General features: G+C 41.3%; 1 pseudogene; it reads left to right on the forward strand.

Moving 5' to 3' along the window:
* LOC102494470 (uncharacterized) overlaps positions 1-7,732 on the forward strand; it is a 73,602-nt pseudogene extending 65,870 nt beyond the window's left edge.
* Positions 7,733-16,322: the final 8,590 nt, after the last annotated feature.

Here is a 16,322-nt window from a genome sequence, read left to right on the forward strand (position 1 = left end):
AAACTACAAAATTTATTATATATTCCATATATAAATACATATATGTTATATATATTTTTAAGCTTATTGATTTATGTATTCCATGAGAGAGAGAGACAGAGAAACAGAGAGATGAGCACCTCCAACAAGGTCTTCATGCTGCAACCCACCCCGGTCTCAGCCAGCCTGGATCACAGGCATGTCCAGGCCCTGTGTATGCAGTGTATGGAGGGAGTTCCTGGGACATGAACCCAGGACCTTTCCCATGTGGGTCCAGTTGCATTATTACTGTGCCACTGCCTAAGCCCTAAAATCTCCTTCCTAAATTAATTCACATGTGTCTTTCTCAGAATGATAAACACAAAGATCGTTAGATTTTGTTCTTATTCTTACGTGGTAGCCACAGATAATAAATAGTCCCACCTCTCTGTCATCAAGTGTGTGAGCAGTTTGGGAAGCATTTTGAGAGTTTCCCTGAGCAGAGGCCCTGAGACTGACTATCAGAGGATGGTAGTGTGGCTTCCTGTGTGGTCTGAGGCTCCTAGCACAGACACACTTACAGGTAGCTTTCGTTCACCTCTCAGCATGTCAGTTAGGGGTTTCCATATCACATCCCCAGCCAGCTTTTCTCAGTAGCCTCTGACAACCCCTGGAGCTCACCTATTCTTTCCTCCTGGTGTGTGGGAGTGAGGAGCAGTACTACCATTTCACCCAACAAGAGGACTCCTGGCCTGGGTTTCCCTCTACAGAGGGTTACCAAGCTTTGGTCTCACAACCTGCATCATCTCCTATAGATATTTAGAGTGGCTTGGATACCTGCAGAGTGATCCCAAGCCATGCATGGCTCCTGGTTGCAGCAGGAAGCCTGGTGAGGCCATCATTCCTCCTGGCTGGAACAATAGATCACTCGGTTGGTGCTGACACACAGGTTTATGGTGATCATGGTCCCTGGATTTCAGTCCATGTGTAGGTCCATGCATGATCTCCTCTCATCTGTGTTCCAAAATGGCACTAGAGGATGTTGGAGGTCCCTTGTGGTACACAGTGCTGCCACCATGGCAGGTTCTGGTCAGCCAGCCCTCTACAAGGTCTGCACTTATGTCTCGCCATCACCTGGAGGTGGTCCAATCTACCTCCTTTGATAGGACTCCTGGACAGTGTGGCTGCACTATGCTCCCTTCATCAGAGCAAAGCCATGCTAGGCAGGGACAGGTGATCTGGCAAGGATGGGCTGACTCTTCTTGCTCCACGACAGCCCTCTTACGTACCCTCCCTGCCACGTTGTTTCTAATCCTGCTCTCAGATTGTTTCCTTCAGATTGTGTTCATAGTGCCAGCTCCGTGCCCAACACACAGCTGTTCATTAGAGAGAATTTTAGTGACACTAATCATGCCCCTGACATTTTATTTTGGATCTTCTACAAAGCAGTCCATGATAAAGGAGTTATCCTAGTAAAGAGCTTTTCATTCAAAACTAGAAATAAAGACTAAAATGTAAATACAATGTGAAACAAACTGAAATCCATTGCAGTTGAACATGTTGAATTTATCTCTTTTGCTCCTGGGAGGTGAATGTGTAGGTCAGATTTTAGGCAGGCTTTAAATTGAAGTTGGTTTGTAGATAAGTGTAAGGTTCTCAGCCTAAAGTCGCTCAGAGGTGGCACAGTGGGGCAGAGGACATGGGAAGGAGGGTGGCAGGCAGTGGAACACCAGTCTTGGGTGTCTGTGAAATGGCCAGTTCAACCACAGGTTAGGGAACATATAGGTAACCACGAGGATAGGCACATTGACCAGAAAGGATGTGCTCTTGAATGATAAACTCACAAATGAACATACATGTTCAGAATTCATGGCTGTTTCAGAAAAGACAGCATGAGCTAGAAGCCGTATGCATTTTATTACTAAGCAAATTTACTGATTCATTTTAGTCTTATGTCTTTGGAAGGACAGATCTTGGCAGGATTTCCACATTCAGTTCACTCCATGCTGGGCTTTCCTTTCTTTGATTTCCTTTCCTTCCTTTGATTTCCATGCTGTGATTTCCTTTCTTTAATTCTTCCCTTTCTAGGTCCTCTCCCAGGACTCCCCACTGAGCTCTGAGGCTGTCAAACATGCTGCAGTGGCGAGCTCAGGCACTTCACCAAATAAGTGTGTCTGAGATTGCTCTGTTCTTTTTTGCTTTTGGAATTTGAACTAAAAATGAGGCCTGAGGTCAAAGTACTTTATAAGCAGAGACCTAACAAACAGCAGCTTAAAATGTTGAAATGGCTGTTCTGTCTAAAATTCTGTGTTTATAAACATGAGTGGTAACAAAACACATGACTAGAGCCATTGCCACATACCTCCTTGTAGTCCGACTGCATTTCTGATGACCCTGTATCCATCCCTCTTGTCTGAAACCTTGGGAAACACTTAGCTTCTTAAAACTAAAGAATTAAATACCCTCTATTAGACACAAGTTCTTCCCAAATTAGGAAGATAGAAAGCAGGCAATTGCATCTCCAGAATGGGAAATGTTGACAGAAGGCTTTCCTATCACCTGTTCGCTAGTCCCAGCACCCACAGGCACCATGGGGCCCCACACATTGAGAGCCCCAGATACCCACTGGGTCAGACCCATCTGGGGCTACTTTGCTCATGATGACGATCGTAATTCACGGTCCTGGTTCCTGAGTGTTTCTCTTCACCATGACTGAGGAGGTGAGCTGGGCACTCACATGTTTGTTGGATGAATGAATACGTACACGAAGGATGCAGCGGACAATTCTGTCTCCCGCTAGGGGACAGACTTTACTCAGACTTCACTCAGAAAGCATAGGAAGTGCAACAGGTGAGGAAGTCACAGGTGTAAGGGAGACTAAATCCAACTGCCTTTATCAGGAAACTCTTCCAGGGGTTCCCTGAGGAAAAGAGCTTATCCTTCTGACCCTGTCTTTCTACACATAATGCCTTTTGGACACAGTACCTAGATCTCTACTTTCATTTCCCCAAGAAGCAGCAAGATGCTCTCTCTGAAGTCTGGGCTGCCAGGGAGTTATTTTCCCCTAAAAAGATTCACAGTCCAGAATTCCATCTGTGCAAATAAGAATCTACCTAAGAAAGAGAAGAACTAGAGCACATGGGCTGGTTTGTGACACTAAGTCTCCCTTAAAAGTGAGGGTTAGGGCTTTTCTGCTGCCCTAGAAGCCAACACTGGTGATCAGAAAGGTGGAGCACTTTCATCTATGGCTTGGAGACACCATTAACACTGGAGCACTAGTGGTAAGGTGCCTTTGTGCAAATGAGAAATGGGCACCGGTTCTAGGAGGACAAATTGATGAATAATAAGCTGCGTTTCTGGCTGCACCAGTTAGAATAAAGGCAACCCCTTCGGGCAGAGCAACTAGTAAAAATGGTCCTTCCTGCCGTCTCACACATACCCTTACTAAGGTCTTTCCTTTGCAAAGTGTAGGCTGGATTTTTTCTTTTTTTTTTTGAGAGTTTTTTGCTATAGGGCGCTTGTGCTCGCCAGATAGACAGAGACAGAGAGACAGAAAGCGAGAAATCACCCCCAGGGAGGATGGCCACGCCGCAATCCTTTCTCCTCCATTCTCCTCCCAGGATCTTGGGCACGCACATACACGCACCCGGCATGAGTTTAAGCCACTGGGTCCAGGACTCAAACCGCGGTCCACTACGTGGGAGTCCAGCGACATACCATTATGCTAACTGCTGGTCCCAAGTATAGGCTGGATTTTTTACCTGGCATAGTGCTGTCTTGCAGGCAGCCTTGTACAGGGCACAACCTACACAACTGTCCCTGACTTCTTTACTTGGACAGAGTCCAACTGCAAGCGTGCAGCCTTAGCTCCTGCATCCTGGGCTCTGACTCCTGGTAGATAACTGCATGATGCCTAGAATTTGCGGGGCCAGGAAATCTTAGTCCACTTGAGAAAGTAAAACTATTCCCCTTTGTTGGATATAGAAATGAGTAAGGACATGTTTTTAAAAAAATGAATAGGGAGATAAAGTGGTACAAATGTATAAGACTGTTTGTGTCAAGTTTATATTTATAAATAGAGCAATAAGACTTATGGGTTAAATGTGAACTCTCAAAAATTGGATTTTAAGATTGCAAGTGTAATCGGTCAACTATTCATTTTTAAGCCAAATGACCCATAAATAATCCTTTCTGCACATAAAAATCACTGAATGAACATCAAAAAGAACTTCATAAAACAATAGGTGAAACAGGGTATGGAAAAAACAGATTGAGGTGGATCACAGAGCTGAAGAATAAATTGAGGAGTACAACTGCAAGCGTGCAGCCTTAGCTCCTGATTCCTGGGCTCTGACTCCTGGTAGATAACTGCATGATGCCTAGAATTTGCGGGGCCAGGAAATCTTAGTCCACTTGAGAAAGTAAAACTATTCCCCTTTGTTGGATATAGAAATGAGTAAGGACATGTTTTTAAAAAAAATGAATAGGGAGATAAAGTGGTACAAATGTATAAGACTGTTTGTGTCAAGTTTATATTTATAAATAGAGCAATAAGACTTATGGGTTAAATGTGAACTCTCAAAAATTGGATTTTAAGATTGCAAGTGTAATCGGTCAACTATTCATTTTTAAGCCAAATGACCCATAAATAATCCTTTCTGCACATAAAAATCACTGAATGAACATCAAAAAGAACTTCATAAAACAATAGGTGAAACAGGGTATGGAAAAAACAGATTGAGGTGGATCACAGAGCTGAAGAATAAATTGAGCATCAAAATAATACCATTACAGAACCAATAAATAAGTTGAAAACAGCAAGAAGCAAAATAGAGTCAGAAATAAATTACTAACATAAGATGACTTAAAATAATAAAAGTAAATATAAAGATAAACTACAAATCTTTTACAATGAAGGGCATATAGTAGATATAAAGATATAAAGTTAATGTTCTCAAAAAGAAAAAGCCAGCAAATGAAGACCCCAAAGCATTCAAATGTACATCAGGAAAAAAACGTTTTTCTGAAATTCAGTGAAAAGGAAACTTCCAAATCATAGAGGTACATTTTCCAGCAAATTGATACCAAAAATGATGAATATTGAATCTTATTCTGCTTGTTATTAACTTTTAAGGAAAATAAATCAAGAATTCTTTAGTCATCCAAGCAGAGAAACTCCTGAGACCTAGCTGGCCAGCCTTAGACTTGTCCATTAACATTCATAGCCAAAACACATTGGAGCACTGTTACAAGGGAAAGAAAATATGATCCAAGAATGTTACACCCAACCGAGATGTCATTCAAGTACAAAGACAATAGGTCAAAAGTCCCAAAAGACTTTGGAGACTCTTGAGAAAGAAATTAAGAAATACAGCACTGAGTCTTTCTTTTTAAAAAAAGATCATGTATTGATGAAATCAAGCTAACCAAGGGCTACGCAGAGAAAGTGAGGACTGATATTTCATACCCAGAAGATAGTCAAGCAGTGTTTACAAAATCCCAAAGAAAAGTGATCCAGGAATGATGTTCAGACAAGTTTTCTTTTTCTTTCTTTCTTTCCCTCTTTTTTTCTTTCTCTTTTTCTCTCTCTCTTTCTCTCTCTCTTTCTTTCTCTCTTTCTTTCTTTCTTTCTTTCTTTCTTTCTTTTCTTTCTTTCTTTCTTTCTTTCTTTCTTTCTTTCTTTTTTCTTTCTCTTTTTCTCTCTCTCTTTCTCTCTCTCTTTCTTTCTCTCTTTCTTTCTTTCTTTCTTTCTTTCTTTCTTTCTTTCTTTCTTTCTTTCTTTCTTTCTCTTTCCTTTTTTTAAAAGCATTTATGAATGAATTCCAGCCAACCAAGAGATAAATGAAAATAAAAAAAAATAAGCAATGGAATTGCCACAGTGAAGGAACTAATGGTCAGCATGGAATCATTTGCAGCTAGAACTAAGGCTAAACAGCCCATGGTTACATAACAAAATATAATGTCATAAAGTTTATTGGGAAAAAAATCATAATGGTGAATAAGAGCGGAGGCAGGAAGAGTAAGCATACTCAAATGTCACATTTTACAACAGAAGTGAATCTATTTTAGCATTGAAATGTCCTTTAACAATAGCAATAATTCCTACCATTAATTGTTTTCCTGATCCATTTCCTTAACCATACGAGGAGGTCGGTTTTTTTTTTTTTTTTTTTGAGAGAGAGATATTTTTTGCTGTAGGGTGTGTACACTCACCAAAGAAAGAGAGAGAGAAAGAGGGACAGAAAGACATAAATCACCTCTTACCAAGGACGGCCATGCTGCAGTACTTTCTCCTTTATTCTCCTCTTGGGATTTTCTGCACGCGCACACACACACACACACACACACACACACACACATGCCCACAGTGACTTTCAGGCCACCAAGTCTGGGACTCAAACAGAGATGGGCCACAAGTCCAGTACCTTAACCACTATGTCACCCGCTGGTCCTAGGATATCTTAAGGAAAAAAATTTTCATAAAGAAAAAAATATTAATCTGAAGTGCTGAAATCCCTTTATTTTTGTGGAAGTTTTAGCTAAATTTAAGAAAAAAATTATATTTCATCATTTCTACCTAAAAAATATATGTTTCTTATGTTTATAAGATGATGTAAGTCTGTCTGTGCTTTTACTTTACAGGTTCATAGAAAGATAAATGGGCAGCCTAGCTCCCGCTATACGAGGGAGCTGCTCAGTGCCTCCATGCGCTTGTGTGCACAGGGGCCGGCCGTGTCGTGTTCATGGGTCTGCACTAAGTCTCTGCGGGGTCAGAAGCAGGAGCCGTGGACCGGATTACCAGCACTCACCGAATCACCTTCGAGGCAGATGAGAATGAGAACAGCACAATGGTGAAGGGCATCCGGCTTTCAGAAAATGTGATTGATAGAATGAAGGAATCCTCTCCATCTGGTTTGAAATCTCAGTGGTATTCTGTCTGTCTGTGATGAAGATTTGAAAAGAAGAGTAGCTGAAGAGCTGACATTTGAGGAAGCCAAGAAAGAATCTGAAAATCAGAAATGTTAAACAAGTCACAGAGCTGGAGCAAGAGCGAGCTGTGGCCTATGAGCAGTTAGCAAGAGGCCATCTTTTGAGAGACAGAATGATATCAAGCATGGAGGAGCGAGCTAAGGCAAAGCACCTAGTCAGGCAGCTGGAAGAAAAAGATCCTAGTGGTAAAGAAACAGGATGTATTCTGCAAAGAGCAGCTGGCTAGACTGGAGGAGAGGAGCTCAGAGTTCTACAAAGTCACTGTGGAGCAATATCAGAAAGCTACTGAGGAACCAGCAGTTGGCATAATGACTATGTCGTTAGACTTCCATGTAGTTGACAGCGGTTTGAGTCCCTGACCCGGTGGCTTAAACTCACGCTGGGCACATATGCGTGCGTGCCAAAGATGCTGAAAGGAGAATGGAGGAGAGAGGATTGTAGTGTGCCATCCCCCTTGGGGGATGATTTCTTGCTTTCTGTCTGTCTCTGTCTAGCAAGTGAATGTGCCCTATAGCAAAAAAAAAAAAAAAGAAAAGAAAAGAAAAAAAGAAAAAGAAAAGAAAGGAAGAAAGAAAAAAACAAACAGAAAGCTGCCAAAGAGGTGGAAGCGAAATTCAAGCGTATGAGGTTCACCCAGTCTGTGCTGATCTACAGGCCAAAATTCTCCAATGTTATTGCCAGAACACCCCCAAATGCCCAGACACTCTGCTCTGGCCAACCAGTACCTGCACTGTGTCAATCATGCCAAAAAGAGCATGCTTGAGATGGGAGGATAAAACTTGGAGAAAACACATAACTTCTTTGACGTTAATTCCAGAGGTGGGACTATTTTTTTTAACTACTAAGAAAGTAACCCGTTAAAGAGAAGAGCATTAGAGAAAAGCACCAGAGAATGGGTTCAACAGAATCATATCATTTTTTTTCTTTTTTGGAAAGGTTTTTTGCTATAGGGCGTGTGCACTCGCTAGACAGAGAGAGACATAGAGACAGAAAGCGAGAAATCACCCTCCAGGGGGGATGGTCATGCCGCAATCCCTTCTCCTCCATTCTCCTCTCGGGATCTTGGGCACACATGCACATGTGCCCAGTGTGAGTTTAAGCCACTGGGTCCAGGACTCGAACCATGGTCACCTACATGGGAGTCCAGCAACATAGCCATTACGCTAACTGCTTGTCCCAACAGAATCATGTCATGTTTTTATAAGCAACAATTTGAAAAGCCAAGGCCTAGATCATGAATCAGTCATCAAAGGACACTGTTCAGTATCAGGAAACCCTATTTATGATAACTAAAAAAGAAGGGCAGCCCTCTACCTTTCTGTACTTTCTGTTCAATTTCTACTGGCTATCAATGTTCTTCTCTTCTCAGCAGGCTCCATGGCTTGGTGATCACTCCAGTAAAACTTGGTGGGGATCATAGGATGTAGCTAATTGGAACCAAGAGAGAAGAAAGCAAAAATCGTAGGTCTCAGGGCAGCAGTGCCAGGTGGAATTGTCTAGACTCTGGCTTGTTTGTTTTTTCTCTTTTTCCTCTTTGATTATATAACAGCTATTTTATTTTAACTTATTATGGTAATCATGCAAGTATGAAGACAGAAAAAGGACAGAAAATGTACCTCTTTTACTGGAATAATGTTATGATTACAAGTAAAATAAGGAATTTTTATCAATATAAAGGCAACCTCGGCTTATACAACCTCTGTCATGTATACTGACATCTTTCCTCCATTCACTATCAATAATAAATATATTTTCTGACTAAAATAATGCTATGATGCTTAACTATTCATCATATGGTTTAGGTTTCTGGGGTTCTGTTTTATGTTTTGGTTTGTTTTACTTTTCTTCTTTATACTTTTCTACATTGCTTGAATTTGTATAGCAATTATTTTTACAAAAATAATAAAGTAACTATTCTTATAGGCAAATAACTTGATCAGAAGGGTGGATGGAAAGGGAGAAGGTTGTATACACCATCAGTCTTTTAGAAGGATCATACAGGGACCAGACAGTGGTACAGTGGGAACACAAGGTTCTGCAATGCTAGATCTACATGAAAATGTCCTGGATTTGTCTGGAGGTCTCTCCGTGCATGCTAGGCACACACACACACACACAGCCATTATCTGGGCTCGCCAAGGCTGGGAGTGAACCATGATGTGGAGATCCTGTTGAGGGTTCTCTCTTCCTCTCTGTCTCTCTTGCTCATGGAAGAATAAACAAGCTTTTAAAACCAAAAGCATCTCATACAGACAGAATCTGAAAGATAAGCAGTGAAGCCACTTCCTGACTTGGTGTGACCTGAACGATTCAAGATTTCAGCTCATCTAAGCCATCATCCCCTCAGATGATTGACTAAGGTTATATCATTGTGAATTCAGGTATTCAGTGAATTCCAAACCACTGGAAAATGAGGAGCCAAAAGAATGACAGATGTGACTTGGCAGCTTATACAGAGCCAGGAAAAGTAATACCCAGGGTCTGCAGGTGTTGGAGTAGTGGACACAAGGAGAGTGAGGTTAGAAGGAAGCAGAGATGGTGGGCAGAAGCAGAATTGACTGAGGAACGGCAAACCAGAAACCCCAAAACTGAAGACAATACAGAAGGAATCACTTCAGAACCAAGGCGAGGTATGATAGAAGAATAAAGGTTGAGATGGACTCACGTAAGTGAAGTTTCCTTTGGTGAAAAGCTGTTTGCCAGAGTCTTCTTAGAGAGGACCTTGGCTCACATTCCAGGCTAAACTTGCTAATGCTGGCCTCTGAGAAGTGCAATGATAAGAACATTAAGCATGATCTTAGCGGCTAACCTGAACTGGATACCATAAGTAGCCCAGGAGCAGAAGGAGGTATCTGAATCTCCACTGGAAGGGAGCAAGTATAGGCTTGTATGGAGACAGGGTAATGGATAAGCTTCAACAGTCAACTTCGTATCTTCACACTCTACCCTATATCCGCTGATCTTGCCATTGCTGAAACTGTAGTGCATACCCCTTGTAAACAGACATGGCCAAGGTACCTAAGAGCCAGTAGAGAAAGTCCATTCTAGGTAGCAAGTGGGTGGTCTTCTTTTGATGAGTGAGGAGACAGATCCGTGCCAGTCACTCTGCACACTCAGCCACTTCTAATACTCTCACCTGTTTCTGAATTTTAAACTGGTTAACTCTAGCCAAAAACAAAAAGCTGCTTTGGTCCCTGCTTGCACTACAGTAGTATAGAAATCGCACAGAGCTCCTATTAAGCTAGCTGACTCACACAGAAACTTGGGATTTATTTCCAATTAGTAATGACGTTTGGTAGAAGGTGCTCCTTAGGCGGCCTCGACACAACCCCACTGTGTCAACAGTACTGACAAAGATTGTGTTTGGCAGCACTGTTACACAGTGGGCCAAAAATGGAGAAGGGATTAATTCTGAGCAATAGAAATTTATTTAAAAGTCAGTGTTCATCTCTTTAGTGTACACCCAAAGACTGACAAAGGCCAAGTATGCATACCGCCTCACTAGTATGAAACTTTGAACAAAGACTAGAAAAAACAGGCATGCACAGGGTCAGGCTAGAAATAAAAAGCCACAAATGATATATAATAAGGGGTGTTCTCTCTCTGCACAGAGACAAGACACCTCCCTTACAGGGAGTTGAAGACTAAAAGCATGTTCTGAGCACAGCTGCTGAAAACAGCTCATCTTTGCTATAAAACCACTGATTGGGAGAGCAGTGGTGCAGTGCTAATGCAATGCTCTGCAAGGCCGATCCACATGGGAAGGTTCTGAGTTTATGTCTAGAGGCCTCCCTGAACATACTGACTGTGCTTGTGCTCATGATCCAAGGCTGGCTGAAGCTAGGGATGGATTGTGGTATAAAGACCCCATTGAGAGTGCTGTCCTTCTGTCTTTGGCTCTGGCTCTCTCCTTGCTTCTTACTCATGGCGGGGGGGGGGGAACTCCGAAATAAACTAAAAAATTTAAAAGAAAGTTACTACTAGGACACATACTACACCTACCTAACCAACAGCTGAGTTTGTTGAAAACAAATATCATTAGTGAATGAACAGGGCAGCCAACGAGTGTGTTAGAGAATGTGCATTGTCAGGGTCCAGTAGGTGGTGTGATGGTAAAGGATGCTGGACTCCCACATGGCCTACCACAGTTCAAGTACTGGACCTGGCAGCTTGCTTTCTCACTCTCTCTCTCTGTCCCTCTCTGGTCTAATTAAAAATAAGAAAACAAATAAATAAATTCAAATAAAATAATTCTTTTAAAAAAAGAAAAGAAAGGAAAAGAATATGTATGTTGCCACTTTGATTCTCAAGGTCTCAGTTTCTTCATCTATAAAATGATGCATTCTTGGCAATACCATTCACTCAACCCCAGACCATGAACCTTGGAGTCATCTTACACTCTTCAATGCCCAGATCCTTCCATGGGTCACCAAGTCCAGAGGATTCTGCTTCTTTGACTCCCCACCCATGTACTACCCTAAACACCTGACTCTGCTCAGGCTGTTTCCCCTCTCTATCTCTGCAGAGCTTCTTCCTGCCTCTTGCACTCTCACTCTCTTCCAACCCATTACTCATACATACATGTTCACAGTGACTTTCCTTCAACGTAACGTTTCCTGTGATTCTCTTCAGGCCTTTGTGGCTCCCTGTAGCTTTCTATCTAGACTTAAAGACCTGGACTTGGATAATCAGGGTGTGAATTATGCCCATCTGCCTGGCCTCTTCCTCCTGGTATTCCTGGGTAACCAACTCTCCCAGTTTTCCCAGAACTGTCCTGGTTTTAGTCATGTGTCCTGGGAAACCTTTTTGTCCGTGGAAAACCAGGGCCCTTGGTCTCCCTATCTGGGCCCATTTCTACAGCCCCAAGGGCTATTTATAGTTACCCAAGGCTCCTTCCTGCTTGGCATTTTATACTCCTAAAATGGTTCCCTCTTTTTTCCCTCCTGCCAAAACCCAGCCGAGTGTCTCCTCTCCAGGGCAGTGGTTCTCAAAGGGTAGGATCCCACATATGGCAGCATCAGCATCCTGAGAACCAGCTAGAACTACAAACTCTTAAGCCTCACTTACTGAATCAGAAACCTGGGGCAAGACCCCAGTAGTCTGTGTTCCAACATCTTTCCAGGATGTTTTGTCGAGTGGTGCTACAGGAAACCCCACTAAGAACCAACCCCTCCCCAGAACAGTCTTTCCAACTCCCTTCCACACATTACCTGGTTGCCATTTTTATGCTCACCCCACCAAGCTGCAGTTATCTGCTGCCATGTCTATCTTTCCAAACCAACCTAAATTCTCTGCAGGCAGTGTTTCCACTTTCTGTTACTTTCCAGGTAATATCAGTCTATGTTTAGAAATCCATGGCAGATTTAATAGCTCTTATTAAGGGAAGAGAATCATTAAGTTTCTTTAGTTTCATAAGTCAAACTATGCTGTAGAGAAATGTGTAGAAGAAAGAATGTCAGAGAAGGAACAGGTGCTCATATGCTGCCTTGACGTGTCTGTATGAGTAAATTTTGCCTTAATTCTCATTAAAAAGTCAAAAATAGTGGCTACTTTTATTTAACATTGGAATGATAGACCTTTTTTTCTGCTCTAAGGATTGTCCCACTTTTCAAACTGTCTTTTATCTTGAATTCTAAGTTGTCCATTGAATTTTTAGGCATTTAAGAAAGAAAAGGAAAGAAAAGAAAAGAAAAGAAAAGAAAAGAAAAGAAAAGAAAAGAAAAGAAAACATAAGAAAAGAAAAGAAAAGAAAAGAAAAAAACACCTCAGAGGGACTCAAAATTGCTTCTGAGCATTTCACAATGTCTGAGCTTGCACTGTCTTTGTACAGGAAGAACCCACACTTTTGGTCTCAATTAAAAACACTGCCACATGTCTGCTATTAATAATGACAGCAATTTACTTCTGTTGAAATTGAAAGCCTTCAATTCTCTTTGAAAAAGCTAAATGCATTTCACATGGTTTACAGACATGTTTCAAAGCTTTCTTCTCCTTTATAGTTTTTTCCCCTTTTTGTTTTTTAAAATAGACTTAATCTTCAAAGTTCATGATTGTCATTTGGTGTCTGAAGATATAATCTAAATGCACTTGCATATATGCATATGTGTCTTTATTTACATAGCTATTGATATTTATATGTTATGTTCAAACAAATAGTTCCGCCTTCTGAGGCAACTTGCTATTGTTCATGTGAATATAATTTAACTGCTTTTTTTTCATCCTAACATTTTTACTTGACATGTTAAAAGTTAGTGAAACTAATGAAAAAGGGGAAAAAAAAAAACCTTAAAGCAACCTAATTGTTTTCAGCAAACCATATGTGACATTTCAGATGTATGTTTTATAGATATTGTCTTGAAAGAGCATACAATTAGGAAGATTTTTAAAAGTAAATCATTAGGAGAAAACCTAAAACAACTAACATTCATCAAATACATAAGAAGAGATGTGATTTTGACCACATCAAATGACCGAGGTTTAATAATCCAGTTTCATGCACTGAACGTTTGAAAAACAGATTCTGATTCAAAAGGAATATGCCATCCCCCAAACAAGTGCATATGTTCTAGAGGAGCCAAAGTGGATCAGGAAGTGGCACCTGGAAGCGATTAGGGGAAAACGTACCCAATATTCGATAGGAAGCAAATCCATGCCAGGACTTTGGATTTCTAAGGGACTCAGAACACTTAGTGTCAAAATTAAGTAAATAGGTTTTAAGACAATAACTTGAAAAGTTTATTTTTAAAGTTATCTTAAGCCATTAGTAACAAAGTTTGGGATTTTGTCTTGAAGTTTTGCAGTTTATCTTTATTGATTATAGTAGTTAAAATAGCTATCCCATTTTACTGAACACAAAATAAATCCATATGCAATCGTGTAATTAACTACAATGTAGTTAATACAGAAAATGTTCTATATTTATAATGGATCAATTGAGCATTGTAATGTATTTGGTTTTTTGGTCTTTTGGGGGGAGGTTTTTGCTATAGGGCTTGTGTGCTCGCCAGAAAGACAGAGGGAGTCAGAGAGACAGAAAGTGAGAAATCACCCATCACCACCCCCCCAACCCGGGGCATGGCCATGCTGCAATCCCTTCTCCTCCATTCTCTTCTTGAGATCTTGGGCACACACGCACATAAGCCCAGCATGAGTCTAAGCCACCAGGTCTGGGACTTGGACTGCAGTCGACTACATGGGATTCCAGCAACATAGCCATTACATAGCCATTACACCAACTGCCGGTCCCTGAATTTGTATTTGTTTATTCTAAACTGAAACAGTGACTAGTCCGTAGATGGTCAATAGATTGTATGTTTCACTAATTCCTAATGTATTGCATTATACTCTATTATGTTATGTTTTACTACATTTTTTACTTGACTCTGTGCCTAGGAGTTGAACACACCAAATATTTTGGGGTTAACCAGTGTGACTATATTCGGAGATATAATGTGAAAGGAGAATGCAGACATTGGTTGGTGACTAATGAGAAACGCACTGTGGTCCTGCCGTGGTGATAGAGCAATAGTGCAACGCTGTGCAATGCCAGAAGTCATATGGAAGATCCGGTTTTGGTTTCCAGGTCAACTTGTGCACAGTGGGTGTGCATATGCAGGTCCGTGATCCTGGCTAGCTGGGAAAACCTTGTGGGATGATTGCAAAGTGAGACCCAGGCAGCGTGGGTGTTTCTCTCTTTCTCTGTCTTTTACTCTGTCTCATGAAAAGAAAGGAAATAAACTTTAAAAACTGAGAGGTGGCTCTGTGGCTCAATGGTAATGTGCTTCCCAAGGGAAGCCAAATCCCACATGGTGACCATCGTTCCAATCCCAGCTCCATCAGCCTGAAACACTAGAGGCTCTTGCAGGTATCCCCAAGATGCCACAGCTGGAGGACAGGATGAAGGGGATTGCAGTGTGACCAGACACTGTGCAGGGTTTTTCTCTCTCTTTCTTTCTCTCTTGTGCATATGCATGCCCTTGATCACAAATGGAGAGAAAAAAAAATTGCTTTAATCAGAAACAAGTTTGAAATGACAGCATAAGAATGGATCAAAAATAAGCTGAGGATTGGACAGCGGCACAGAGGTAAAACATGACATTGTGAGGCTGACCCACATGGGAAGGTTCTAGATTTGTTTGTGAAGACCCCCTGAGTACACATGGCATGCATGTGCCCATGATCCAGGGTTGGTTGAGGCTGGGGGTAGATTATGGCATCAAGACCCTGTTGTCAGTTCTTTCTTTATCTCTATCTCTCATAGAAGAAAGAAAGAAAGATGTGGAGATAAATAATTATTTTTAAAAAAATAAAAGTAAGCTTGTAAATAGACTGAAAACTCAATGGCTGCTGTGTTACTAGTTCCATACTACTCTGCAATTAAAATCAAATAAAATATTAATAAAGAGTTAAGTAAAACTAGATTTCAGTGAACATCAAGATATAAATCTTGGGGGCCAGCAGTTAGCGTAATGGCTATGTCGCTGGACTCCCATGTGGTCGACCGCGGTTAAAGTCCTGGACCCGGTGGCTTATACTCACGCCGGGCGCTGTGCGTGTGTGCCCAAGATCTCAGGAGGAGAATGGAGGAGAAGGGATTGCGGCGTGGCCATCCCCCCTGGGGGGTGATTTCTCGCTCTCTGTCTCTCTGTCTCTCTCTGTCTGCCTGGCAAGCGCATGCGCCCTGTAGCAAAAACATATGTATATGTATATAAGTATATATATGTGTATATATATATAAATCTTTGTAATAAAGTTAACAAGGGATATATTAATACATTCTCCATACTCCTATTTTAGAGTATGTCATTTGTAACAGTAACTTTTTTTTTTTTTTTTGGAGAGATTTTCACTGTAGGGCGCGTGCGCTCGCCAGACAGACAGAGAGAGACATAGAGACAGAAAGCGAGAAATCACCCCCCAGGGAGGATGGTCACGCCGCAGTCCCTTCTCCTCCATTCTCCTCTCGGGATCTTGGGCACGCATGCACACGCGCCCGGCGTGAGTTTTAAGCCACCGGGTCCGGGACACGAACTGCGGTCGACTACATGGGAGTCCAGCGACATAGCCATTACGCTAACTGCTGGTTCCAACAGCCCCTTTTTTATAAAGGAAAATAAAAGCTCTGATATTATTTAGCAAATCAATTATTTAAAAAGTATCAAAATTAGAGGCTGAAAATAAGTCTTAGACAAATAGAAATGAAATAGTTTACTATATTCAATTCCTCAACAACTTCTGTACTTCAACTTTTCATCTATTTCTATCAGCTATTTTTCATCCTTGTTTATGAAGGTAATGCTAAAAATCTAATAGTTAATGCATTTATAAATATTTAAACATATAAAATGATACACCCTTCCTCAAGTTAATATTCT

The sequence above is a fragment of the Tupaia chinensis genome, unplaced genomic scaffold, assembly GCF_000334495.1.
Source record: "Tupaia chinensis unplaced genomic scaffold, TupChi_1.0 Scaffold143584_1, whole genome shotgun sequence".
NCBI classification, from domain to species: domain Eukaryota; kingdom Metazoa; phylum Chordata; class Mammalia; order Scandentia; family Tupaiidae; genus Tupaia; species Tupaia belangeri.